General features: G+C 48.3%; 1 protein-coding gene and 1 long non-coding RNA gene across 3 annotated transcripts in view; one reads left to right on the forward strand and one right to left on the reverse strand.

Annotated features, from left to right (window-relative positions):
- Nucleotides 1-26,379, forward strand: part of LOC119390659 (gastrula zinc finger protein XlCGF57.1-like) — a 447,432-nt gene that overhangs the window by 321,497 nt on the left and 99,556 nt on the right. The gene's annotated exons all lie outside the window — the stretch shown is intronic.
- LOC125758200 (uncharacterized) overlaps nt 1-26,379 on the reverse strand; it is a 270,696-nt gene that overhangs the window by 147,148 nt on the left and 97,169 nt on the right. Inside the window, exon 1 of one of the 2 annotated variants that reach the window (XR_007415962.1) lies at nt 7,981-8,320. The exons of the other annotated variant lie outside the window; for it this stretch is intronic. This is a non-coding gene — a long non-coding RNA (uncharacterized LOC125758200). Of the gene's footprint in view, nt 1-7,980; nt 8,321-26,379 lie in introns of those variants that run through there. 2 annotated transcript variants of the gene reach the window in all.

Consider the following 26,379-nt stretch of genomic DNA (forward strand, 5'->3'; position numbering starts at 1 on the left):
TCATCCGAAAAACCCAAAACAAGGCGATTATACAATAGTATCAGTGGTTTCAGTAAATTTTTCTCAAAATTTCCGAAAAGTACTCATTTTAATACTTGCCATAACTTCACGTTCTGTTGCGTATGTACACTCATCTTTTCATACACTGTCGCAGATTCTTGGACTCTCTGGAGACGGAACCAGCGGGCACACTCCAAGACCAAGTCATTGCAGCGAAAGAGATTACGTAAGAGAGGTTTCATTTCTGTTTTCGACAATAATTTTTCGCGTTATCACTCGCAACAAGACAAGCCAATTTGTTTCAGGATGACATCGCAACTGAACCAGTGTATGATGCAGCACCGGGTCTGAATTGCGAGTCGGGAGAAGCTGTAGACACATCACTCGAGCCAGCATGTGAGGCGGGCCATGTCACCGATAAGTCTGTTCAAGTGCGACTACTAACCCGCCACGAGGCATCGCAAGCAGATGAAAAGAAAATTATGTCAACGAGTGCTACACAAACAGAGCCTCAAGCTGTTTCTTCAGGTATGTCTCCGTATTTGCCGTAACCTAAAAACATTGGGCAGCTTGCGCTAGTAGTGCTAGGATGCACTAACAGCGGAGCTTGCGTCCGACCTAGTTTATTAGCAAGGTCTTATAAGCCTAGTCTTAGTTCGCGTAGTCTTAATTAGCAACGTCTTCTCTCACTTTGTGGCTGTCTATTTTTTTTCTTTTTTTCTGACAAAACCGGAGACTGTGCTTGGCAGTGGCACGTGAAGCCACGGCTCGCGTTCTCTCCTGGCGTCGATTCTGGTCACTAAAATAAAACTTCATTTGGGTCTAGTTGGTACACATTCCTGAAGCTAAAATTACAGCACAAATGCACTGCTTTGTCTTTCTGACTTCTTTACTTTGTCCCTGCACCCTTCTGAACATGATTTCAGGTCTTCGCATATCTAATTAACTGTCATCCTCGTTACACGTTTTGGTTTCGATCTATTGTTGCGTGCGCATGTGCGGTAAGGTTGCCTTGAGCTTATGTATGCATTGGCGTATGAAAGAATGAAGCACTTGTTAGTCAGCGCTTGTGTCGTACGTTTTTCTTCGTGGTTCTCTTGTGTGTTTGCGCTGTAATTTTAGCCTCGGGATTCTGGTCACGGTGTACGATGTATACTGTGATTCTTGTTCAGCCGTCTCGTTTCTTCCCTCCAGTGGCATAAGTCTACAAGAGCCAAAGCGTTCCCACTAGCTCGCGCCACCACGAGCCACGAGACGCTCTTCTTTTTCTCTGGCCGACTGACCACGAGTGGCGCGGCGCTACATCCCCAAAATGGAAAACTAGCGTGGGTCACCAGCGATACGACGCAAACGCAGAGCGGGCAGCGATGCAGCGTGGCCCGCGCCTAGTATAATTTAATTTCGCCATGTGTGGCGTCTCGTGCATTTCACCCAAGGCCGCGTGCGTTTGTATTCTGCCGTTAGTAGCCTGGAGAACGACAGACGTATGGCGTAATTGTCCAAGGCAGCGCGCTGTGGAGCGAGGAGTCCCAGTTTCGAATCCCTAGTCGCACGCTTCGGAAATTTTTGCAGAAAGGTGCAGAAAGCTTGCATTGCCTCCGATCCTGGAGGCAGTGCAGATGTACGTTAGGTACAGAAAGATTTCGGAGGCGGGTGGGGGAGGAATAATACATCGACTAAGAAGAGAAAGAAGACGCTTTCGCGTTCGAGTCGCCCCGCCACGGTGGTCTAAGGTCGCGGGATCGAATCCCGGCCGCGGCGGCTGCATTTTCGATGGAGGCGAAAATGTCGGAGGCCCGTGTACTTATATTTAGGTGCACGTTAAAGAACCCCAGGTGGTCGAAATTTCCGGAGCCCTCCACTACGGCGTCTCTCATAATCATATCGTGGTTTTGGGACGTTAAGCCCCAGATATTATTTATTATTATTATTCGCGTTCGAGTTGTCTTAGGTGAACACATAAAAAACCCTGTGAGTTTTTTTTTAATTTTTTTTATCTGTAGCAAACGCAATGCGCAGCTTTTGTCCCGTTTTTCTTGTCTTTACACCATGCTACGAAACTGACGGCAGGTGCTAAGTAACCATTTTTTAACAGCCAACTGTGAAAGCAAGTAGTAAGGCATCCATTAACAAAAAACTCCTGCTGCGCAGCTGTTGCCGTAGTAATCGCGACACCTGCGCGCCTCGCCGAGGAGCAGCCGCCACCGAGCCATTGCCATAGCAAACGCCACAGTTTCTTACACCGTTGCTCAGGGACAGTGATTTCAGCACATTCAGAGCGGCAAGCTTTGCGCGCATTTCGGATCCGTCCGTCGCCGTCTTTTGGCTGCCGCTTCTTCGGCCAAGCACGCTGGACCAATCGCCGCCGCCATTGCGATTGCCGTGCTGCAGCACGACGAGCTGAGAATCAACCAGATTCGCTGTGCCAAGCTTTGCGCAACTTGGTGCAAATTTCTCGCATTTTTCAATGAAAATCTGCTACAAAATGCCCTTGGCTATTCCAATCACTGGAAGCCACTGCGCGGCGCGCAGCGCTGGGACATTCGCAAAATGTGATTCCCGCCTCCTTCTGCGTGGAGAGCGATCTTGTTAGAGAATTGTAAAAAAAAAAGTCGGATCCTGTTTCCTGGACCTTCAAGTCACAATCGCCGCACTACGCTGAGATTGTGCGGAGAAGCATAGCGAGATGATGAAGGGGCTATTAATGTCTCGGGAAACGGCAAACCTTGTCCCGTAATTACACGCGCCGAGTAAGGAAGAGTACCAGCATGATCGCTGACTTCTGAAGACTACTGGTAATAATTCACAATAATCTGTAACTTGCTGAGGCCCTGAGAAGCAATAAATCTAAACGTGCGGCAGTTTTATTATTCTTTTGTCACATGCTAAGCATACTAGTAGCAATACCTAGCCATACTAGATAGTGCCTAGCCAACTAAGCATACCGCTTTCACACATTTTCCAGTGATATGGATTTCTGTTCATGGGAATATTTTTGTGACACCGCGAGATTCGCATAATCAAGATTATACTGTAGTCTACCCACATGTGGTGTGCTGAAATGAGGAAACAAGTACTGAGCCATTGGTTTGGCTCTCTGAACATTCGAAGCCCTACTCCAGTATTTCAAGGAATGCTGGTAAAGCGGAGAAATACCGGCTACCTGGAAACACTTGGGGATCACCATGGTCCCTAAACCCAAGAACCCCTTCAGCATCGAGAACCTGCGACCAATTTCCCTTACCTCGTGCGTAGGAAAACTATTCGAGCACATAGTACACAGCCGGCTAACTCCGTACCTCGAAGACAAGGTATATTTTCCGAACACAATGTTCGGATTCAGGCAACACCTATCAACGCAAGACATCTCCCTTCTGCTCAAGGAAGACCTTATAGATCATCTGAGCACGAAAAGCAAATCTTAAATTGTAGCCATCGATATAAAGGCAGCTTTTGACAACGTCAGTCACGACGCTATTCTCTGCAATCTCGAACACCTGGACTGCGGGCTGTGGATATACAACTACGTGAAGAATTTCCTTACGCATCGCACGGCCACATTGGGAATATACAACCTCCGCAGCGACACTTTCCGACTACCGGGCAGAGGTACTCCGCAGGGTTCGGTCATTTCGCCTTTGCTCTTCAACGTTGCCTTGATCAAATTACCCAGCCTCCTCGATGCTATACCACACCTACGACATGCTTTTTTTTATGCACACGATGTCACGTTATGGACAAGGGCCTCAAATACCGGAACGCAAGAAATGCGCCAACAAGAAGCGATAGATACCATCGAGAGGTATTTGCAAAAAAGCTGTCTCCGATGCGCTCCCGAAAACTCGGAACACTTGATCCTGAATTCCAGAAACAGAGGACGGCCAGCCGCTTAGAACGAACCCGATCCCAGCGTCACCCTCAACGGAAAGGCCATCCCAAAAGTGAAAACTTTACCGAGTGCTGGGGCTCCTCATCCACAAAGATATGGGTCCGGGGCGTCCACACTCGCTCGACTATAGCGCACGCTATAGCAGCTAACGCATCTCGTCAGGAGAATTGTGAACCGTAGAAGCGGCTTTAAAGAACAAGTCACACTACGTGTGATGCAAGCTCTCCTGAGCAGTCGAATAACCTGTGGCACCTCCTATCTCGCGCTGAAGAATGCAGAGGTGGAGAAGCTCAACATCCTAATACGTAAGGCCACCAAAATCACTTTGGGGCTCCCATTCACGGCTTCCACTGCGAAACTTCTCAAGATGGGCGTACACAACACCTGGCAGGAACTAGGGGAAGTGCGCAAGGCTACTCAACTAGAGCGGCTAAAGCTCTCGCCTACTGGAAGATCAATGCTTCAGTGGCTGAACTACGGCGAAACTTCTGTAGCCGACACAGACACGGACCGAAAAGAACAAATTCCGCCAAACATCCGCGAATCTTTCTGCATTGCACAAATCCCACGCAACGTGGACCCCACGAATCAGAAGCAAGGAAGACAGGCCCGAGTCAACGTTCTACGGTGAAATCACAGCCATGATTCGGACGCCAGATATACAGACGCAGCCAAATATCGCGATAGATAGGCGTACGCTTTGAGCGTTGTAGATTCTCGCTGCGTAGAGCTTGCATCTGCCACGTTTCGCGCCCAAAACCTAGAAACTGCAGAAGAGGCGGCAATCGCACCAGCAACCACCACGTGCTTGGATGCAGCTGTCGTCCACACAGATTCGCAAGCAGCCATGCGAAACTACACCAAACGTCGTGTGTCTGCCAAAGCACTCAAAATATTGAAGCGCCGAAGTACTCCGATGCCGTGCATCTGTGTGACATGGGTTCCTGGGCACGAGGGGCTGGAGGGGAAATAGGCGGCACACGCCGAAGCCTGCGATCGCGCCTTCCGGGCTATCCCCTCCCACTTTCCTGACGCCGAGACTGCGTCCGCGGAGGCTGGGTCCGTACCCATCACATACTCTGCAATACTTCAGCATCAAAGGCTAGAATGCAGAGAGTACCCACCACCACATTCAAAGCTCAACAAAGAGGGCAGCACCATACTGAGAAGACTTCAGAGCAACGCTTACACCCACGGTATACTAATGCACAGACTGCACCCAACGTTACACGACTATACCTGCCCAATTTGCGGCATACCTGACAACTTGGCCCACATGATCCTCGTGTGCCCGTACAATATACAGACAGACACAACGCCTTCGCCGAATGCCGGTAATGCCGACCAAGAAGACGAGGATATTATCGAAACGTGGGAGGCCAAGCTCGCCTCAGATGACCTGGACCAACAACGATGTCTCGTCGCCAGGACCAAGGAGGCAGCGAAGGCCAGAGGGTTCCTAGAATGATGAGACCTCCCTCCTAAGGTAGGTGCCGGACTAGCACCGCGATACCGTTTCGTGCAATAAACGTTTATTCCTCCTCCTCTGGACATTCGTAACCTATATGCCGATGGATCAGAATACCACAGCTGTTCGAATCTATATTTCCTGCCATGTTAAAGTGTTCATGTTTTTATTGCCATATATATGCATAGCGCTTGTCTTTTCAAACAGATAACTAGTTGCGTGAAATTACTCATAATGTAGTCACTGAAATACAACACTAGCAATGTAATTGATTAAGAACGTCTAACATGTAAGCCTGATTGGATCCCATGGAAAAAATATGTGTGGGTGTGTTGTGTTGTTTGTGCTCGCTTTCTCAGTGGTCTGTGCGCTTTTGAACATGATTCTATTCCTTCTAATTAGCAAGCTAAAACGGCAAGCTGTGAATATTCTGAGACGGTCATTGCAACGGCCTCTTCCTGAAAATTATTTACCATTTTACACCTATGTTGTAGCCTAATCCATTATGAACTTGTTATTGTGATGGCGATGGGACCATGTCTAGAGTGCTACTTCGGAATGGCTATTTTAAGCTTACGGTACTGCCTATTTACTTTTTGCACTGTTTGTTTGTTAAAATTGGGAAGAAAATAATGCAATTCATTCCAACATTTAAATTTCAATCATCAGCGTAAAAAAATTCAGGTTGTCCTAAGCAGCATTCGTTCAGACCATGTATTATATAGTTTTGTTTTTACATATTTGCCTGTGCTGAAAGAAACAATTTTGCAGATAAGTTGTCACAATGCTCGGTTCGGTAGTTGCACTTTGATTTGACATTACAAGATGTAAATAATGATCTAAGTGACTGTAAGTGATTCAAGCATTAGCTGGTGATTAAATGACATTGCATTCCCTGGTATCATTATGCTTTCATTGAAGCACTATAGAGACATTAGGAGGAAATGTGTAAACTGTGGCAGTAATGTAAAGAAACAGTGCCATGTGTAATGCACATTAATGTCCTTGCGGTTCTCACCACCATAAGCCGTGGTGCCATTGTAACCGTAATAAATGTTTTTTTTCCCTTCATTCATATTTTTCTGTTTCATTGATAAAAGCTTCTTTTAGTCATATTTTATTTCACATGCTTCATGTTTTAGACACTGAAATGGTCGTGTTGCTGTGCAGTGTTTTGTGGATACTTCTATGGGAACAAACGTGTAGTAAGTAGTTTAATGGGTTTATTGGCGCGTATCCAGAAACATTTGACTCTTTAGATATAAAATCGGAATGACATCTAAATGAGATTCTATTTTTGGCACCTGTTTTCCTTGGTGGTCCTGGCCCCCGGTGCCAGGGGGCAACCCCAGAGCATGTGAGCAAGACTGGCTATTTCTTTACAAAAGCGGCACGCATTGTCAAGATGCGCGTCCGGAAAGATTTTGTGCAGGAACGCCGGGCATGGGTAGGTCGGACCTTGAAGCACAGCTCTGGGCTGTCCATCGGGCCCGCGACGCGGCGGAGGGGCAAGGCCTCTCTGTCCCGACGTGGGAGCGGCCCGCTGCACGCTAATCGCGCGCACCGAAGGACTAAAATAAAGTTGTTCATCCATCCATCCACCTGTTTTCGCATGCATTGTGGGGGTGCTGTCGGCCCCTGTGGAGTTGTCTGCGCCGAGTGGCGCACGCGCGCCTCGCGAATAGGCCGTCGGCGGCAGTGGCGCTGTGCTCGCGAGCGTTGGGGTTCGCGCGTGAGCGACGGCCGCGCCACCGGAGAGAAGCGAGCGAGCCCGCCGCGGCCGCCGGGCGGGAAAGAGGAAGTCTCTTGGGATTTGGCGGCTGGCGTGGACGGGCGGCTTCCCGAGGTGGGTCCCGCTGGGGGACGATACCGCGGCTCGTTTCCCTCGGGGCCCCTCGTCGGTGAGTCGTGCGTCCTCGCACGCCGCATTCGCGGTTATTGCTTGTCGTATGTTATGGTGTATTTCATGTGTTACGTTGTTGAATGTGTGTTATGTTATCCAAGTATTCATTGTCCGCGTGTAATTGTTTTAGCGAGTGACTAGATTGTAATAAGATTCGGTCGGCGAGCTCGCCGAATGTAAAAGCAGTGTGTAATAAACTTGAATGTGTTCGTTGAACCGACCGCGTCTGCTGTCTTCCGTGTGCTCTGAGAGCCGGCGATAATAAGAACCCGCGATCTCAGATCCCACAGCATAAAGCATAGCACTCATGTGCTGCACTATGGGAGTTTTGGTGAAATGTGCTGGGCCGGTGCACTGTTGCCATAACAGGAGCTTTGGTTTGCGTGAGAAAAGGTGATCATCTACTTCACTTACATGTGGAGCAACCGTTCTGTATTGCCTGCTGCAGCAGTCTAGTTCCACATAGTACATGACATATAATTTGCATTGCCTTTGTGTGCTCTCGTTGGCTTTGCAGGTGCCTTGCCTTTTGAGTCCCTGGAGCCGTCTTCTTCATTGGCGCCTGTAGGAGGTCGACTGCATTCCTGCCAGCAGTGCACCTATGTGACACGAAATAAGGCACATTTGACGAGACACCTTGGGAAACACATGGGCGAGCGCCCCTTCCAGTGCCGCATGTGTCCAGCTACATACACACAGAAATCCAAGCTGGTGGCTCACATGCCCACTCACACAGGAGAGCGTCCCTTTTCCTGTGTCCACTGCAACGCATCCTTTTCGCGGAAAGATTCCCTCAATATCCACATGAGCACGCACACAGCAGAGCGTCCCTTTTCCTGTACCCACTGCAATGCCTCTTTTTTGCAGAAATACGACTTCGTGAGGCACATGCGCACGCACACAGGAGAGCGTCCCTTTTCCTGTGTCCACTGCAATGCAGCCTTTGCGCGGAAAGACTATTTAAATTTACACATGCGCTCTCACACAGCAGAGCGTCCCTTTTCTTGTACACACTGCAGTGCCTCCTTTTTGCAGAAATACTACCTCGTGAGACACATGCGCACGCATACCGGAGAGCGTCCCTTTTCCTGTGTCCAGTGCAATGCATCCTATTTGCAGAAATCCCACCTCGTGACGCACATGCGCATTCACACAGGAGAACGTCCGTTCTCCTGTGTACACTGCAACGCAGCTTTTGTGCAGAAAAATAACCTCGTGAGACACATGCGCACGCACTCTGGAGAGCGTCCCTTTTCCTGTGTCCATTGAAATGCCTCGTTTGTGATGAAAGGCTACCCGTTCATCACATGAGCACTCACACACGGGAGCGTCGCTTCAACTGTCCACTGCAATGCGTCCTGTTCTCGAAAAACCGGTCTCGTGGTGCACATCCGCAGTCTTACAGGAGAGCGTCCCTACAACTGTATTGTAGTAAGAAGGTGTTATTAAGAAGTGAAAACGAAAGTGAAGAAGACGACGGAGTGCGCGCGGGAGAGGCCAACGTGAAGCGCGTGACCTTCAAAACGGCGACGACAGAGCGTGCGTGGCCAGCGATCGAGCAAGAAGCAGCTCGTTCGATCCGCGAGCAGGGGCCCATCAGACCAGCCGGGACGAGCCTGGCGTTTCCTTTGGCGAACGGGTGTCGCAGGCGAGGCCTTGCGGCGTGTTCCTGCGGTGGACGTGCGAGCGGGCCAGGCCAAGCTACTGATGGTGTGTCCGAGACCAGCCAGCTACCGAGTCGGCACATGGTGCTGAGGCTTCTGGGGTCCGGCACTACCGACTTCTGAGGGCGTGGTCCTCGCGCCACGTATTCCGGTCCGGCACTACCGTATGCTGAGTGGACTCGGTGCTACTCCGGGTACATCGTGGTCCGGTGCGGTCTTGAGCGAGCAGCTCGGGATCTGGGTCCGACACGTCGACGGCTCATCGTGCCTCTCCTGCTGCGAGCGTGCGTCAGCTACGCGGTCATCGGTGCCGTGAGTGACGCCTACGGAACAATAGACTCCGTACTAGGCAGAACGCGCAGATACTCGCGTAGGCGTATAGGACTGTAAGGATTGAGGCTTTAGGGAAGAGTACTTGTGTATATTAGTGTCCAGCAAGTGTACGTTATGTATTTGTCTTTTGATGAGTGTTGTGTATAAATGTTTTCTTGTCCTTGACTCTGTCTGTGTCTGAGGGCCCACGAACCCATCATCACATGTATCCACTGCAGTGCATGATTTTCGCGAAAAACCAGCCTCGTGATGCACATCTGCACTCACACAGGAGAGCGTCCCTACTCATGCGTCCTCTGCAATATATCTTTTTCAGAAAAATACCAGCTGACGAACCACATGTCCCTTCGTCATGAAAACAAGAAGCCATAAAGGTGTTGGGCCTATGGGCTAACCTCAAAGTGGAGGAGGACAGTTTCTTCTTTAGAATTGACCGTGAAGGTTTTGTTTAAAGGCGCACTAAAGCCAACTAACAATTTATCTCAGAGTGAAAGGTCATTCATTGGTTACGTCTAAAACGTCAGTGTTATCAACAGCAATGCTCTACTAATCGAGAAATTAAAGTAAGTGTAGCTGGGGGGCCCCGATGGCAGCGTTCCTTGGTTCCTTCGTGGCAACGATGGCATTAAGGCGCCTAAGTGTAGCACACAATACGCGCCACCAGTGGGACATCTTGGAATGAGCCCGATGACGCCAAGAGTCCTCAGTACAAATGATCGCTATTACTCAAAATAGCAATCAAAATAAAACACGTAAGAAAATACTGCTTGTGCGTTACTGTTTGATTCGCGAAAAAAACTTCTTGGCGTTACCATGGAGAACGGCGCTGCTGGTCCAGAAGTTCCGTTATGTCCGGGCTGCGCTCCACTGTCATGTCGCGTGTCGGTGATAGTTTCAAGCTTGCTTAGTCGCATCTCGAGGCTAATTTCATTATCGCACATCGCTATGCGGGCTTTGCTAGCTCTCGAGACTCGATCTAGCTGCAATTTATAGAAAATGCCACGTCGATGTAATGTCTTCGGATGCCCGCACAGTGTATGCCACTTGACCCAGAGCAGCTGCAGCAACGAAATCGACGATTTTCCAATGGGCGCCGCGCAGGGAACTCCTACGCTCGAAATGTCTAACTGCCGCACTTCTGCGACAGTGGGATGAACAACAAAAAATTACTTGCGTGCTCGCTGTATTTTCGTGCAGAGGATTACTAAACCGACCGTAACGTAAGCAAGTGTTGTACCCGCCCTGAAAGTACTGTTTCCCGCAGCGCTGTTCTGTCGGTCATGTAAGGATACTCTGCGCCCATGTAAGAGAAATGAAAGAATAAAGGAATCCCTTCAAGGTTTCAAAAACGTAAAACTGTTAATAGCAATAACATTTATCATTCTCGTAGATGCTTTCGTAAACAGTAAACGACTCATTTGGCCTGAAAGCCAAATGAGTCGTCAGGCGCCTTCTGGACGACTCCTCAGAGAGAATGGATATTGGTCCTACGTGGATCACAAAAGTAAGGCTGCGCGCACAGATGGATTGGTCGTGCCGCATTTCACCGCACCAGCGGCGTAAACAGTGGCTCACTGAACAGCGCCAGCACATATATCCGCACGCAGATACCGTACTCCAGAACTCCGGATCGCATGCAGTTTCCCGACACTGCACAGCACTATCCAAATATCATGCGCTTCGTTTTAATTATTCCATCCGCGGGGCACGCACTAGTGACAGGGGGCTAGCACTAGTGACAAGCTGAGCCGTTTCTTTGACTACGTTTTCAGGTGCAGGGTATCGGACATCATGCGTCTGGGATGGCGATGTCGCATTGTCGCCGCCGCTACCGAGAAGATAACGATCGCCTCCATCGAGTCACCCGCCCGGGTGCTTGTGGCAGTACAGCGCCTAAGCTTCAGTGAAAAGAACTTCTTGGTGCAGTGAAATGGCGGTTGTTTCGGAAACATGGCAGGCTGGCCTCGCTTTTTCTCAGAAATCGAACGTAGGTGGTCCGATACGTTCTCTCTCTTTGAGGCGCCGTCTTGAGAGTTACCTCATGGAACGAATGTGGTGGACAATATTTTCCCGAGCGAGCAAGCGCCTCCAGACCGGCTGTCCCTATAGGGACACCGAAATACCTTTAAACCTGGCTTCGGCCCGCTGGAAGAGGGATTCCCTACCAACATGTAGTGAAGTGAACCATTTTTTCCTTTTTATCTACAAACCTCGCCGTTCGTCTTCCTCGATGCTTTCTTGAGCGCTCCTGGCCAGAAGGCGAGTCCTCACAGTCCTTAATGAGGCTATTCAGCAGAGCTTGGCACTCGTGCTACTCGGTACGTCCAACGGTGCAGCGAGAGTAAAATGACCTTGGAAGTACGTTCTTCCAAGTGAGCGTGGCTTTGTTTAGTGTGACGACAAAACCGCGGTGTCGCGCATTTTATGTTACCGATCTTAGAGTCCATGCTGACTTTCAACCAGTTTGGGTTTCTCGTGGTATGTCACAGAGCGCCAAGCACCCGTCATTACCTGTACAGCCCTCTTACACGCCACGGCTTCCGAGGTTGCGCGCCGGCAGGTTTCTTTCCGGCCGTCCCAATCGCACGGAGAGAGCATAATTTCAGGGGTGGGAGTGGCCGGCGCCTCCAGCGCACCACTGTACTGGCCACCGAGGCATCGGGGGAGCCGCCGGCCTTTTGGTGCGGCTTGGATGAGGCTAGGAAAAAATGGTTTTAAATGCGAATGCATTTCTTAGTCGAGCAATGTCAGGCGCCGTGCGGCGTCCGCGATCTCTCCGCTCCCGCCCCCCTCTCCCATAGCAACATTTGCGAGTGGAGAGGAGGAGCGCGTTTGGGCGCGTGAGGGCGCTCGCATCGCGGGAGCTCCCGCGTGTGTGGGAGAGTGTGGGCGAGGGTAGGCGCGTGCTTCGGCGCTTCACCTCTCGGCGGGCGCCCCACTCCCGTTCGCTCGCTCGCAAACTGCGCCGACAATCCCAGTCCTCGCTTCTCGTCCTCGATCGCCGAGCCTGCCCTAGCGTCGGTGGTGACGACGCCGTTGACCCGTACTTCTTTGCCAGAAGCGACAAGAACGGCGAGTACTGCGGCGTCAATCTCGTGTCCAATGTGTACGGCAACATGATATCGCACGCCGTTGCCACCACGCCCGTGTGAGACGCGTCTCCGTACGAGGACATGTATATGCTCGCCTACAGCGGAGACGGAGTCTTTGTGGTGACCGTGTACCTCGCGCCCAACCTCGCCCGAGACGCCGTTGCCACGCAGCTCGATGCGGCCATGGAAAGTGTCTGTGCGCGCTCCAAAAGCTCTGACCCCGTTGTCTTGGTTGGTGACTTTAACGTTTACGTGCGAAAGACGAGTGGACAGCGGCTTGTCGAGTACATGCGCACCAAGAACTCTATGCAGTGTGCCTCTACCGCATCCGAACTGTGCCCCACAACCATTCACGGTACTTGCATTGATCTAGTCTTTACCCGAAAATGTGGCACCCGCATGCTTCTCAAAGACCCTCTGACCGTGCACTTTACCGACCACAAGGCAGTGATCGTGGCCGTCAAGTGCAACGATAATACAAACAGGTGTTAAATAAATGGTTACCCTACAAATCACCGTCTCGTCATTCATTATATAATTACTTCGCCGCACACTCGCGCCAAAGAAATGCATTCGCATTTCCTCACGATTCCCTTTGGGGAGGTGGGGTGAATTTTTTTTTTTTTTGCTCTAATGTGTAATCTTCCCCTGATTTGGATATGACAGTTTAATGTGTACAGCCGTAGTGATCGTGTTAGAGGCAGCACAAACATATAGATGCGCACGTAACATGCTCTGCGCCCACTGGTGACATGGAAATGTCCTCTCAGTTGTGCAGAACGCCAGCGCCGCATCTATGAAAGGTAACCACGCAAACGCTCACTTTAAGCAGCATGATTGCGTTACAAGGACGTAAGGCGAGCACACCCTGAAGAAGAACGCTAACTAAACCGACCCAACTCTATACTTGGCATCAGTGATAACCTTGTTTCGCGATGTCGCTGACGCCACCGGGCATGGTACGGCCAGACAGACCTTGCGGCGAAGGTGAAAGCCGTACTCGCATAGCTTCCCATCCTCTCTAGCATAATGCTTCGCGCTCGCCTGGCGGCTTCCTACATTTCCCTTCCAAAGCAGCAGAAGCGGGGTGCAGTGTCACCTGCGCGACACTTTGGATACAAAAAATAATAATATATGGGGTTTTACGTGCCAAAACCGCGGTATCATTATGAGGCACGCCGGTAGTAGAGCGCTACGAAAATTTCGACCACCTTATGTTCCTTAACATGCACTTGCGTCGCACAGTACAAGGGCCTCTAGCACTTCGCTTCCATCGAAATGTGACAGTCGCTGCCGGGATTCAACCCACGATCTTCGGGTCCGCAGCCGAGCGCCTTAACCGCTACACTACCGCGGCGGACATACTTTAGATGAAGTTGAGACTGCAGGAAACGTGGAAGGTGACATCGATATTGCCGTTGTGCCACCAAAACATGAGAAAAACACGGACGGAAAAGATCACAGCTGTAGTGAATGGAGGAAATTTGTAGAGGGAATTTATATGGCTGTGAACTTTTGGTGGCATTTCGATATGTTTGTGCGGACGTACGAGAATGAAGACGACGGCGACATGAAGGCGAGCCAGGGGCAGGTGGCACGCGCGGCGGCGGAACAAGAAGAAAAGAAGACGAAAAAGAAGAGAGGCGCGTGTGGAACGCACAGAGGGCTGAGCGAAGCTAGCCGAAGGACACGCCGGACCAGGGCGCTGTCCGAGAAGTTGTCGTGGCCGTGCTCAGCGAGGACTGGTGCTTTCCTGGTGTTTCGGGCGTTGGCGGTGGCTCCAGCGAGGACGTGCCGGACCAGGGCGCTGTCCGTGGAGCTCCTCCTGCCTGTTCTCGGTGAGACCTGGGGAGCCGAGGTACCTGCCTGGGGCTACCGGTACCGGGCGCGGCTCCTGCTGTGTCGGCGGGCAGGCGTCACGAGTTCCTGCACACAGTCGCCACCTGGGACGGCGCAAGGCCGTGATCAAACGGGAGGCCTTCCGGAGGCCTTGTCTTGTGACGTGTCACCTGCGTGCTTGGGCTCGCCTTCAACGACACTCGTCGCCGCATGTGGACTGACCCTCGTCAAGGCAACGTTGTCTACGAGTCGTGAGACTTCGTTTTTTTTGCTACCTTGAACGGACATTCCGCGGTTAAGACTTTCAGATTAATTTATGTGTGTTTATCTCCGTGCTTGTTTTTCGTCATAGTCCCTAGCATACCTTGTCCCTATAAATGTTGATCGAAACTCATTCGTGCGTATTCTCTTGTCGCCTGTTCCGTTGAGCCACGCACTCGCAAACGTGACGAACTACCACTCGGTCCTTACAACAGCACATCCACGGGGTGAATGATGATGAGTGGGGCGAAGCTCCGCAGGTAATCATCGGTAAACCGTGAAACTCTTCCGTGAAATTGGCCCAGTACATCATATAAAGAGTGTGAAACACCGTGTGCATATTAAACATCAAACTTTTATTGTACTGTTGGTTTACCTGGTCCCTTCATGGTCACTGCTTTGTGATCGGTGAAATGCAGGGAAAGTGTCCGCTCCCGAGCGAAAGAGAAAGCGCGCCAAAAGCGAGCGCTTTGTCTGCCTCCATCCGGCGACTCCGAGCGAAAGAGAAAGCGCGCCAAGAGCGAGCGCTTTGTCTGCCTCCATCCGGCGACTCCGAGCGAAAGAGAAAGCGCGCCAAGAGCGAGCGCCTTTTACGATCGCAGGCATCCAATGACATGCGCCATTCGCATTATACAAGCGCCATCTGTCATCTTTTGACAGCAACTCTAAGAAATACATGAAACGCCATCTAGTGAGCAATTCATTAAACTAGAGCTGGCTACATACATACTACTACAACTGCGGAGCAGGGAACGATCCACACCCTAAGGAGCTTCGCCCCTAAAAGGCGGCGATGACAATTCTGGCACTTTCACGATGAATGACGCGCGGGTAAATGTAGGCCAGGTAACCAAAGCCTGCAACAGTATTCCGGTCAAATCACGTACAGTTTTACTTCGGTGGCTTGAACATGACACTCTAGGTTCTTCCTTGGGCGTTTTCTTTTATGCTGCGCGTTGCTAAGCTTTTCTGCTGGGGCGCAACTAAGTGCAGGCGAACAGATAACGCATGTCTTCAGAACGGTGGACTCGTGAGACGTAGTACGACCAAGGTCGCGCTATAAAGCTTCCTATGCGTATGCGCGCGTTTCCGCGGGCATTTCGCTCGCTCCCTCTCCATATAAACTTACGAAGCGGTCAGCGCTGGAAAGTGTTTCGCAAGGCGCTCTAATAGATATGGTTCAATGGGTCAGTTCTTCTCGGGTAATGGGTAGAATACAACGGAGGCGTTGTCAACAGTGATATAAATATTTATTTCCCAACAGTTTCGGGAGGGGCCCTCCATTCTTCGGGGAGAATGGAGGGCCCCTCCCTCCATACCCATTACCCGAGAAGAACTGCCCATTGAAACATATCTACAGTTACGTTGAACCATGGCTGCCAGCACATCATCAATGGAGCGTTTGTCGCGAAGATACGCAAATCACCCCACCAAGTGCGCCGTCATCGGAGACTCCATCATGCGATATGTTCATACGCACTTCAGTCCGAACGATCCAGCCACTCCGTGCTTCATCTCATATTGTGGTGCCATGTACTCTGATGTGCCTGCACTATTGGAGTACCTGCCTGAGAATGTGGAGACGTTGTCGCTTCATGTTGGCACCAATGACATCGTGAAAACCGGATGTTCGAAATCACTGGACTCGTTGAGGGAAGCGTTGCGACGAGTGAGACAGGTGCGCTCGGATATTACAACGGTGCACATAAGCCTGCCACTACCCCGTGCACCGAATCGCCGACGTCACGACTCGAACTGGCGCTTCGTGTCCTGGTTCAATCGGGAAGTGCAGCGTTTCAACAAGGAGGCCCGTCGTCTTTGCCACTGCGGGATGTTGGGAGCCGGCGTTTTCTACGTGGAACATGGATTCTCAGCCCTCCCACTGAGACGTTTCCTGGCTGCAGATGGCCTACACGCGAGCTTCGAGGGAGTCGCGCTGCTGGCTCAACACACCAGAGTTCAGCTCCGAAGGAGTTCAGCGACATGGAGAGCAGCGCCAACCCCTTGCACGCCCAACTCCGGTCACCAGCTCACTCAACAACAGACTCCCGAGGAACACACAGAGCCACCCAGGGCCCTAGCAGTCACAACGTCACCGCTCCCGCCAGCGCGGCGCTACAACACCAGGAGGACGTACGTGGCGACGACCAAGGCGGCGACTTCCAATTGACACAAGGACACAGAAGGTACGGCCGGTCTCAAACACGCATGGTCCCAGTCATTTCTCTCGATTAGGAAACTATTGAGAAACGGGTGCAATACGAAAAACATGCGGAGCAATTAAGCAAATATTTATCTCACCAAATTGCACCTAAGGGCCTCCGCCTAGCTTGCACCCCCTCAATGTCAACGCTAAGTGAAACCGAAAAGAGGAAGTGGGAAGCAATCTTACTTGAAGCGTCCTTGAAATTGACGCAGGTCATTGCGGACCATAGTGAACGTAAGGCTGCCGAGTACAGTGTCGCGGAGACATCGCAGAAATTGTTGTCTCATCTCGGAAAGCATGAGAGAAGAGAATTGGAGGAGTACGAGTCAAAAAAGAGAAAGGAAATTTCAAAAGTAAAAGAGCGCAAATTTCACCGGGACAGTAGAACTTCCACTGCTCAACTACATGCAGAAAATAGGGGTGGGACTTCACAAGAAGGCCCGAGATCTGCCCCACATCAGCCTAACAATGAAGAGAAAAATGAACACTCAAAACAACAGCGTAGACTCGGTCAAAGCGGCCCGACTCTCGAACATGGAGCTGACACTCACGCGCCACAAGATAGCCGGGCGCACTCAGAAACTCATGAGAACAATGTCCTTAACCTGTCCACTACAATGCTTACACCCACGCAGCTTCAACTTTTGTCGAGGGGCTTAACCTTTTGTCCATCGTCCGGGAGATTCAACGAGTTTGAACTCTACCAGGACCTCGATAACTTTGCGCGCAATCTCCGCCTCCGTGAATATTTTCATGATCGGAAAGACCGTCCAGGCGAGAATAGATTGATTGGTGGTGACAAATCGTGGTGTCCAAGTGAGCAGAGGGACAAAACCTTGATATGTATATATCAGCTGTCCAAAAAGATATAATCAGGGCGTACGAAAAAAATCGGCCATCTCGCAACAACCTATCAAAATCAGAACAAAAAGCACTCGATGAACTCCGAAGAAACGCCGACATTACCATCAAGCCTGCTGATAAAGGGGGTTGCATAGTAATCCTAAACACGTCGGATTACCTAAAAGAAGGGGAGCGACAGTTATAAGACACAAAATTCTACAAAGAACTTCCAAAAGACCCGACTCCCGAATTTGAGAGTGAGATAAAAGCAACGCTAAATAACCTCCATCGGGAGGGGAAAATTACCGGCAAAATGCTAAAAGCGATGTTGCCGGCCCATTCTGTTCCCGGTCGCTTCTATCTACTCCCTAAAATACACAAAGCAGGCAATCCGGGACGTCCGATAGTATCCAGTAAGAGTACATCAACAGAAAATATATCAGAATTCAGGGGCGTAGCCAAGGGGGGGTTGGGGGGGTTCAAACCCCCCCCCCCCGAAATTTGTCAACTTTGCTTGCGCATATATACACGCACACATACAAACGCACGCACGAACATACATAATGTATGGTTGAACCCCCCCCGCCCCGAAAAAAATTTCTGGCTACGCCCGTGTCAGAATTCATTAATTCCCTGATAAAAGACATCCCACCGACTTTTCCCTCTTACCTAAAGGACACAAACCATTTCATCCGCGAAACTTCTAGTCTCAACATCCCAGTTGATAGCTTCCTGGTGACCATGGACGTCTGCTCACTGTACACTAACATACCCCACCGCGACGGAATTGGGGCTACGGTTTCTGAGTATGTGAAGTTTGACTCACCGACCGGTGTAAGTGGCGAGGTACTGTCTAAACTTCTCGATCTTGTACTAAACCATAACCATTTTGAGTTTATTGGCAAAACGACATAACTAAGCACGTCGACGTAAACATTAGGCTATTTGCAGATGACTGCGTACTGTACCACACAATCAAAACTGAAGATGACCAAACAAAACTTAGTAATTCTTTGTACGAAGTGGCTCAGTGGTGTTCAGACTGGCAAATGGTGTTAAATGCAGAAAAGACGGTCTACATGAACATTACAAACAAGAAATCAACACTTACCTTTCCTTACAGTATCAACGGTACCCCACTACGAAACGTTTCACAGTACAAATATCTGGGTGTAACGATAAGCAGTGACCTAAGCTGGAATGCGCATGTGCAGCAAATTTCTAAAAAAACAATGAATAAATTGTTCTTCCTCAAACGATCGCTTGCCGGATCTACCTTTGAAACACGTTTTCTTGCCTACACCAGTCTCATCCGGCCGACATTGGAATACGCCAGTATTGCGTGGTTTCCGCATACTAAACACAACATCGCTGCGCTTGAGCGGGTACAAAGGAAAGCTGTCCGCTTTATTTTCAATCGTTACAGGCGTAGTGATTCCCCAACAGAACTTCTTCGGCTGGCTGGCCTCGCTACTTTGTTTAACCGAGCGAAAGTGCACAGATTGAAATTCCTGTATTTGTTGTTACAAAATAGTTTTAAGATCAACCCCAGGTCATTTGTTACATATAGCTCTGCGAGAGAAACGCGACACAAACACAGATTCACGTTAGAAGAATTTCGTCCTACTAACAATGTATTTCGCTTCTCTTTTTTTCCACGAGCTGTAAGAGACTGGAATGCCTTAGATGAATTTATTGTTACTCAGCCTACGCTAGAATTATTCTCTGAACTCGTGGATGAAGCTGTTTGACGCGGACACATGTCACTCTGTTTATTATTGTTATTTTATTGTTATTGCTGTGGAATGCTTGATGTAATTGCTTACTGTGTGTAAATTTAGAGTGTGCATTTTTGTTTTTGTTTATAAGTGTAAATGTCTATTTCTTACAGAGCGCATAATTTGCTGTTCGCATTACTTCTGTACATTCATGTATGAATTAACTCCCACCCCTGTAATAATCCCTTTGAGGGATTGGCAGTATTTGAAAATAAAATAAAATAAATAAAAAAAAAGCACTTCCTTCAGGTCAGTGGCACTGCAATGGGCACAAAAATGGCCCCGAACTTTGCGAGCACCTTTATGGCATCTCTTGAAATCCCATTTATTGAGGGGCGCGCCTTGAAACCTTTGTATTACAGAAGATTCTTGGACGACATATTCATTATATGGAACCAGGATGAGGGGAGCCTTCAACAGTTCATATGGGATTTCAACGAGCTCCACCCATCTATTAAATTCACGCATAGCATTTCTAAAACTAGCATTAACTTCTTGGACGTGACTGTTTCTGTCAAAAATGAACGCCTTCCAACAAACCTTTACAGAAAGCCTACAGACCGGCAAATGTACCTACATTTCAACAGTAGCCATCCAAGACATTGCAAGACGGGTATTCCATATTGTCAGGCCTACCGGTATCGAAGAATATGCACCGATATACAGGAATTCGACAAACACGCAGAACGCCTAAAGAATTCCCTATCACAACAAAATTATCCCGAAGACATTATTGACGATGCCATACTACGTGCTCGCAGCGTGAACCGGAATGATATAATAAGGAGCCAAAAACAGTATCCAAAACAACTTCCCAAACAAATCTTGTACTTACTTACTCCTCATCGGTGCCACGAGTTAACAACATACTTTTCCGCCACTTCAACATAATTAGGCAAAGCAAACGACTGACTTCCATCTTCGCGGAGCCACCTCGCGTGGTGTACCGCAGGGATAAAAACCTGAAGGACATTCTTGTCAAAGCAGAAACAAACCCCGCCAAAATTGAGCCAGGGTGCCGCCCCTGCGGAAAAGCTCGTTGCAAGGTATGCCCACACATGGTCACAACGCGTGAATCAAAGGCAAGCTTCTCAGATTTCAAATTGAACATCACCCAAAACCTAAATTGTGACTCCAGCACTGTGATATACATGTTACATTGTAACGTCTGCGGGCAAGAATACATCGGCCAAACGGACACGCCATTTCGGCTGCGGTTTAATAATCACCGGTACCACGCCACTTCACTGCCGAAGCTACCCTTCTCCAGACATCTACGCTTGCCAAACCACAGCTTTGAAAATATCAGCGTAACTCTTTTACAGTCCGGTTTCCAAAACACGCGCGCGCGCGAACAACGTGAGGCATGTTTTATCTTTAAATTTAGAACATTATCAGCCGGCATCAATGAGGACCCTGGAAGACTCTCCTGCCTCTGAGAGATAAGCCAAAATGAATTTGGCAACACGGAATCATAATTGGGACCATGCCTGTTTCTTGACTGGCTCGTACGTGTGCAGTATCGTTTACTTTCTTGCTTTCCTTCTCTTTTCTCCTTTTTTTGTTTATTTTTTTGTTTATTTTTTGTTCATGTTTTTCACTACTTGTACAAGGTAAAGTGCTTACGCTCGTCTACCACTTGGAGCCTATTCACAGGGAGCGGGCGGAGATGAAAGGCGGTATGCCGACACATTAAGGGGACACTCTTCCCCCAGGTGCCTCATTCTGCCCTCCGCGACAACAATTTTGGGTGGCTCTTCGCCCGACGCGAACCGACTAACGCCTTTAACGACTTCATGCCATACACAGTTAGCGTTTTTTTTTTTTCTTTTTTCCTCGCCTCGCTTTCTGACTTCGTCGGTGTTGTTCTCTCTCCTTTTTTCTTTTTTTCTTTTTTTCTCGTAATCTATCTCCCCCACTCTCTGAAATGTCTTTGAAGGTGAGAGCGACGCGGCAAGAAGCAAGACCGAACTTCGACGTCAGTTTAACTCATCCCCCGAAGAAGGGAGGGCCCCTCCCGAAACTGTTGGGACATAAATATTTATATCACTGTGGACAACGCCTCCGTTGTATTATACCCATATATATATATATATATATATATATATATATATATATATATATATATATATATATATATATATATATATATATATATATAGATAGATAGATAGATAGATAGATAGATAGATAGATGTATCTTAGATACTATCTTAGATACTCCTTGGGTACCTTGTATCTGTATCGCGATACGTCTCGAAAAACGAGTATCTGTATCTGTATTTCCGATACATTCAATATTGTATCGTGTATCTTAAGATACAAAATACTGCCATCAATGAAGGAAAGAAGATTATTTTTAAGGGCTCGTTTTTCTTTGTTAGACCCAATATTAATTGTATGTTAGTTCTCATTAATATTAAGATACTGATATCGCAACACCACCGTGCGAAACAATTATCGCTGGCTGAACTCCGCTTCTGAATCTGGTACTGGCGCCACTAAGCCACCTGAATAAAACTAAGGGCCGCGACATAAATTTATCTTTCTGCCAGAGTCCTCTAGTGAGGGCAGGTGATGAGGTCTGCGCGTCCCTATTGGTGGAACAGAGTCAAGTGGCAGCGCTCGCGCAGTCTCGACACAAACACGCGCGCGAACGTCTACACCAAGCCGACGTAGTTCTTGCTTTCGCGAATATTTTTTTTTTCGTATTATTTGTGTCAGTTCCGTGACACTTTCTCTTAACCACGGTCCTGCGCCACGGACTCTAATGAGCGCAGCATCTGTCACAGAAATTCTTATGCCGCTTTCGTGACGTTGTTGAAGATTCTCTTGCGTGGTGGTTCGTTACGAAATCTGAAGAATGCAAGAACGGAGTAGCTTCGCGTCTCATCGCTTTCACACACCAGCGACCTGAAGGACTTCGGAGATGTAAGTTTGCCTTACATACGATGACATTGGCTTATATGCAGATAATGTTCTAAGAACTATAGCTCCAGCGATACCCATGCTCGATCTATTACAACAGGCCTTTACCTAGCAAAAGATATCTCGGTGTACCGCATCTTTTTCTTTCTGCTATCTTTTTTCAAAGAGTTTTTGAAATCACAATTTGATTGTTAGCACAAACGCTTTCTTATCTACGGTTCTTTTGGATATGATACATTACCTAGGTCTCTATTGTTATTTCCGGTGTTGTCGCTGCAATATCTCTTTTGTAAAGGGCTGCCAAAAGAAGCTCTTTACTTTGTTGCTACATTTAAATGCCTGCGTTATATTTGCTACTGTTTAAACATTTATACTTCACTTGAATTTACTGTTCTGCCAAGAAGATTTTGTAAACAAATATATAGTTATGTGGGGGTGCCTTGAGTATACAGTAATAATATTTGAGGTTTAATTTGCCCAAACTACGTTATGATTATGAGAGACGCCGTGGTGGAGGGCGTCGGAAATTTCGACCACCTGGGGTTTTTGAACGCGCACCTAAACCTGGCCTCGAGAATTTTTGCCTCCATCGAAAATTCGTCGGCCCCGGCCAGAATTTGTTCCTGTGACCTTCGAGTCAGTAGTCGAGCACCATAACCACAAGGCCAACGCGTCGGGCTTTGAGTATACAGTACAAACCATTCTACTTTACCGCTTAATAAAATAGTGAAATTGAGTTTGCATTATAATAATGGAAATTATTAGAAGTCATCTTATAGATGTTAGATGGGAGATTGGAGAAACATTTATACCAAATGTACCGTTTTTCTTATGAGCGTCTCAACTAGTATTTTCAGGCAATTTTGCATAGGCAATTAGTTTTCTATAGTCTTACCTTAACAGGTCAGCTGACGATACTTCGTCCTTAATTGGCATAACTAATAGTGGTCCCGCCTGCATTGGGTTTCTATACTTGTTCACTGCGAATATTTGATACAGAACCCCCTGTCTACTTTACTTATAGTTGCTCCCCCGCCCCCTTGTTTAGGCCTCCCGGATTTTTTTTTTTTTTACTATTACTAGTGGCCGGATCATCGGAGCTGGAAGTGGCAATAGCGCGAATAGCGGCGGTGTCTTGCGACGTTTTGTGCAACTATACTGCCATGCGCTCTTATTTATTTATTTATTTATTCATTTATTTATTTATTTATTTATTTATTTATTTATTTATTTATTTATTTATTTATTTATTTATTTATTTATTTATTTTGGTGTGATTGGGTTTAAACTGCAAGAAAACTGTTAGCACACCTCAGCGCAAGCCGCGCCGCAATGTTTCGGAAGCGTCGCAAATTTTTCCAATTGTTCTGCTAAAATTACGCGCAGGACGCGAGTAGTCTAGTTTAATCGTTAGCATGTGCGAGCTCCAGTGATAAGGCTGGAAGCTCTGATCCGTGATGTATGAAAGACGACGCGTTCCGCCGATAATCAGATTACCGACGACCGAAGAATGTGATCGCCGCTATCACCGTGCAGCGGGCTTTGTTGTGCGTTCAGTTACTTAGGTTTCTTGGCGCAAGTTAGCTCAGTGAAGAGTTTGGTTTCTGAAATTTGACTGCCGCCTTCACATTCGACACTATACCGCGTGACAATACAATACGTCTGAGACGTTTCCTCGTTGTACGCGTTCTTTCGTTGAAGAAAAATTGTTCGAAAATTGCACGCTAGTGAATATATTGATAACAAACGCTTTACACTAGAAGATACGTAGTATATGAACAGCCATTTCTCTTTTTTGTGCTCTTCGTATACACTAAGCGTCATAAAAAATGTCGCTACCAGCTTTGTTGCTGCTGTACACCTGTCCGGGGATCCAGTATTGCGTAGCGGTGGCTTACGGACAAGGTAAATGTGCACGCCGGTTTTTGCGCCATCGTGACAAGGCTTCTTATTGAAGTTCTTGTGATTAGATGGAAACCCGCTAGCTGGTCGGCAAGCTGAGCAGAGACTCCCATGAATTAAAAAAAAACAAAAACAAGCAAGACCCGCTGTCAGCGAAGATTATAAAGAGGTGTCTTGTTTAGCAGCCTAAACAAACCCCAGTAAATAATTTCGGAATTGAGGTAATGTACTTTAAGCAAGAAGGACAAGACTTTTAAGATACTAAGAGACATTCCATTCAAATTAAAGATGGTTGGTCACAGTTAATAAATTTCAAGCAGACATTTTTGTGCATTGGCGGTTGCTGCCAAATTAGATGGATCTATAATAACAAATTTGCGAAAGTATCGAAGTACCTTAAGATACAATTGGCAGCATCGTATCGGATACAATTATTGCGGTAGTATCTTGTATCTGCATCTCAAATAATTTTGCCTGAGTATCTTGCATCGTATCGCGATACAATTTCAAAGTATCTTTGCCCAGACCTGAGTTTGGTCTTAACGGCGGCAAAGGCTTCATCAGCGACCGTTTCCCAGGGAAGTGCGGCGGACTCGACTTTAGAAGTAGAGAGTAGTGCTTGAAGAGGCTGCAGCAGTTGAAGCATGTAGGGATTAAACGGAGATAAAAATTGACGAGTCCAAGAAAATGTCGCACACTCGTGTGGACTTTCGTGGCGCGTAGCCGATGATAGCTTGAACTTTGTCAGGTGTAGGAGTGATGCCATCTTTTGTGACCTGATGTGCAGGGAATGCGATCTCTGAGACCCCGAAATGACACTTTTCAACATTGATGACAAGATTGCAATCACGAAGTCAAGTGGAAACTTCCCGTAGATGCGCCTTCTGTTTCAGTGTCCTTGCTGGCGACGAGAAGATCGTGTATATAGGCGAAACAGAACGGTGAGCCTCTGGTGATTTCGGCTGTAAAACGCTGAAACCGAAAGGCATTCTGAAATACTCAGAAAGGCCAAACGGGGTATTGTAGCCATTTTTGGGGTGTCAGAAGACTCAACGGGGATCTGGTGATAAGCTTTCACGACATGAATCTTCGAATACACTGTTTTGCTGGTTAAAAAAGAAGTGCAGTCCTGAATATTTCGTAACGAGTATCTGTCTGGAGCGGTAACCGCACTGATTACACGATAATCGCCACAGGGCCGCCAGTCATCGTTCTTCTTGGGAACCATGTTCAGCGCCGACGACCACGAGCTTGATGACGGACGAATGATCTTCAGTTGCAACATACGCTGGAAGTCATTGCGAGCTACTGGAAGTTTATCAGGACCGAGTCGGCGAGGCAGGCAGTGAACAGGTGGGTCTGTGGTAACGATGCGATGGGTCACAGAGTACTTAGGGGTCTTATCCATCGGAGACTGTGTAGTAATCTCCGGAAACTCATTGGATAGAGCTGTATACGGTGAAGAAGGTAGTTTCACGAAAGTGGGGTTAAGGGCCTTAGAGTGTGACAGAAAACCGTTGACCGACAAGCCGGTAATGTTATCCGCCAGGCGACAGCGGCTCAAATCCACGAGCAGATGAAAATGCCTTAAGAAATGGGCTCCTAAGATGGCATAGCGCACGTCTGCTATTCAAAGTAGCCATTGTAACCTTCTATTAAGGCCAAAATCGAGGGCCAGGGACTTCTTTTTGTAAGTTGCGATGACAGAAGAGTTCATCCCTTGTAGAGGAGTTGACTTCGCACGGACACGCCGCTCACCTTTGGAAGCAGGACTTATGCTGACTTCTGCCCCAGTGTCTACCAGCAAACACAGTCTTGTAGTTCGGTTGGTGATATAGAAGAGGCGGCATGACGATTGGCCGTGATCGCCCGCCGCTGTTATTTACGATCGGCCTAAGTACCATGCGCTACGAACCCTGTGACACACATCTGCGAGCCGCGGCACGAAACTTTCGGTGATACTAGCATGGGTTCTGCGATAAAAAAACGCGCTCAGGTTGGTGGAACGGTCGTTGCACCGAAGGTGACGTGAAAAGTGGCCGATGTGGACAGGGTCGGTCACTGAAGTTGTGAGTGGAGCAGATACAATCAGTCAGGATTTTGGAGCAAGTGGATGGGTCAAGAGCGCTTTCTCATTTGCCGTCCTCAATGCGCATAGTCGCGTCGCGCGCTGAAGTCTCTTCCCAACCACCCTACACTACACGCAGGATATTCAGATAGCTAACAACGCTTTATTCGCTACACTGAAAACAGAGAGACAAAATTTATAACCT

This window comes from Rhipicephalus sanguineus, chromosome 4 (genome assembly GCF_013339695.2).
Source record: "Rhipicephalus sanguineus isolate Rsan-2018 chromosome 4, BIME_Rsan_1.4, whole genome shotgun sequence".
In the NCBI taxonomy this organism is placed as follows: domain Eukaryota; kingdom Metazoa; phylum Arthropoda; class Arachnida; order Ixodida; family Ixodidae; genus Rhipicephalus; species Rhipicephalus sanguineus.